The sequence below is a fragment of the Elephantulus edwardii genome, unplaced genomic scaffold (assembly GCF_000299155.1).
Source record: "Elephantulus edwardii isolate Elephantulus edwardi_28Jun2011 unplaced genomic scaffold, EleEdw1.0 scaffold00067, whole genome shotgun sequence".
In the NCBI taxonomy this organism is placed as follows: Eukaryota; Metazoa; Chordata; class Mammalia; order Macroscelidea; family Macroscelididae; genus Elephantulus; species Elephantulus edwardii.
In genome coordinates this window covers 3629401-3632055 of record NW_006399817.1, presented here as the reverse complement: position 1 = coordinate 3632055, position 2655 = coordinate 3629401, and the positions used below count along the sequence as shown (strand labels likewise).

Here is a 2655-nt window from a genome sequence, read left to right as displayed (position 1 = left end):
CCTTCCTGGAAGAGAGAAACTGAAAGGCAGAACTGAGAAAGCGCTTTGCTCATTGATCTTGAGAGTTTCAGTGCAGAAACTGACGTGAATTCCCAGCACCGAGCTCTGCCTCTTAAAGGAGCCACCAGGAAATAAAAGCTCGGGTTACAGCCCGGCATCGGGGAAATGAAAGCCGGGCGGGGGAGGGGCCGCCGCGGGGAGCGGGACCCGGGGGAGCGGGGCCGCGCGAGGCCGCTGCGGCGGGAGGGCGGGACGCGAGGGGGCGCGGCGCGTCGTGGCGGACGCTCTGCACCCGCAGCCCCCTTGCGGGCCCCGCGAGCGGGTCTGTCAGGCTTCGCCAGACAATTGCTTCACTCAAGCAAAACACGTTTTTAAAACGTTACATGCCGGCCCCAGAAACTACAAAACAGGTTTTATTCAACGCCGCCCACCTCTCCCGGCACTGTATCTCTCACAGAAACGCACAAGGCTTTGGGGTGGATACCCCTCTACCCCCTTCGCCTTTCTAAGCGCAGAGGCGATGAAAGTAATTATAGACGAGGGGCATTCCGGTAAGGACGCGGAATCCGAAGGAGGAAATAAAACAATAGCCTTTGTTCTGCTTCTCGACCGCTGCCTCTTTAAGAGAATCCACCAGGAAATGGGAGATCGGGTTACAGACTGCACACGGGGAAATGTGGGGAGAGCGAGCGCCCGAGCGCGACGCCCGAGACAAAGCCGGGCAGCCGCGCCGCAGGCGCAGGAGCGCGGCCGGGCCGGGGGATTCCCCGCGAAGGTGGGCGCCGCGGAACGACGAGCCGCGCGCGTCCGCCGCTGGGTGCGGCCCGCAGGCACTGGCTCGCCCCGCACGCGTTCAGGGGAAGGAGAGGCTGCCAGGCACTTATCAAAAGGCAGTTGAGTTCCTTTTCCTGAACCCCCCACCCCCGTTTCGAAATCCACTGTCCTTTTAAAGAAATAGCGGCGGCTACCAACCGAAATAGGTGACTCAACTACAAACTTGACAGGACGTGTTCCTGAAGATAATGCCCCTTCCCGAGAATTCTCTGAAACCGTCTCTGGCCAACTAGCTGCGGGTCCCGGGATCCCTTAGGAGTGAGTGGAGCGGGGCGGAGTGAGGTGGGAATCTGGGATGTCTCCTTGGAAAAACTGTTGAAGGGAAGTTAAAGTCTTGGGACTGAGATTCTAACCTTGAACCCATTTGCCAGATCCTTTATCATCTATTTAAAATTTCCCTGTGTCCACCACAAAATGTAATAAATTGTAATTTTGTTTAAATTCTAAGCCATAATGTATGCCTAGAGATTGAATGTGTATATTTGTATTAAGGTGTAAATATGTACGTATATATGAATACGTGTTTGTGTGTTTACCAGTCTGATATTCCCTGCATTAAATTAGATTTCTTCTATCTTCCTCATCCAAGGTCTGATTTTTCCTACCCACTTTCCCCACTTCTTTGGTTAATGAAATATGTCCAGATTTTTACAAACAATACTTAGGATCACACACTCACCAGCGCAGTCCTCGCTATCATTTCTTGAAAGGGCTAGTGTGGAGCCTCTTTAATACATTATGGCTAAAAGGAACTTTAGTGGGTTAAGAGTTGCGCTGCCAACCCAAAAACAGGCGATTCTCATCCTCAATCTGTTTCACGAGTGAAAGACGACAGTCTCCTCCCAAGCAATTTACAGCCTCTAAAAACACTGGAGCGTTCACGATGAGTGGATTCCAATTCATGGAAATAAGAAGGTGGGAATAGTTTGTGGCAAGTTCAGTTTTCCACAAGAGAGCGAGCTCAGTAGTGTTCACATCATGCCCTCTGCCTTTGCTCATCAGGCCCATCAAGATCAGAGAAGCCATGGTTTCTGCATTGATCATGAAGCTTCATGTGCTGGGTTAAATTCTTTTAACCTCTACACCGCCTATTTATCAATATGCTCTTTTGCAACTCCTTCGCTAAGCTTCTGTAAAATGAAAATAAAAAGTTCCTGTCTTCATCATATTGTTGTAGAAAATGGGAAAATACAAAGAGAACTTGCCACTTATGTGCTCAGTAAGTGCACAATTATTATGTAGCCAGAACAAAATTAACTCTACCCTCTGCAACTGACTCCTCAGAAGTACTCCTTTGTAATAGAATGTCTGTGATTCCAAAACAAAATATACAGTAGCAACTATGGCAGGAGTTGCTTTTAGACCTCTCAATTTTCATTACAGCTGCTCCCTATGGAGTGGCAGTCCCTTTCTGTAAGGGCATGATATTGTTACTGTTGTTAAGTGCTATGAACTGACTCATAGCTGACCCTCCAGCAGTTTTTCAGTCAGTACATCACACAGAAGGATAGTGCCCATCTTTCTCCAGTGGGACAGCTAGTACATTCGAACAGTTTGCCGTTGGGCTGACAGTTCAACTCCTTACTCTTTGGGCCACTAGAATTCCATAAAAGGCAAAATAGTCAACATTTTATACTTCATGAGGGGGAAATTGAGGCTATTATATAGTTATATAGCAAGAGAGAAAACAACATTCTGCAATTTTTAGTTGTCAAAAATCAAAGTATACCTTGGGGTTGGGGAGAGACTGAGTAAGATGGGTTCAATAATGTATACTGCACTGAAACAGAGGAGGGAGAAAACTGTTTAAAAGAGATATAT

General features: G+C 48.2%; 1 pseudogene; it reads left to right on the top strand.

Moving 5' to 3' along the window:
- The first annotated feature begins 165 nt into the window (after positions 1–165).
- Positions 166–2655, top strand: part of LOC102848804 — a 198904-nt pseudogene continuing 196414 nt past the window's right edge.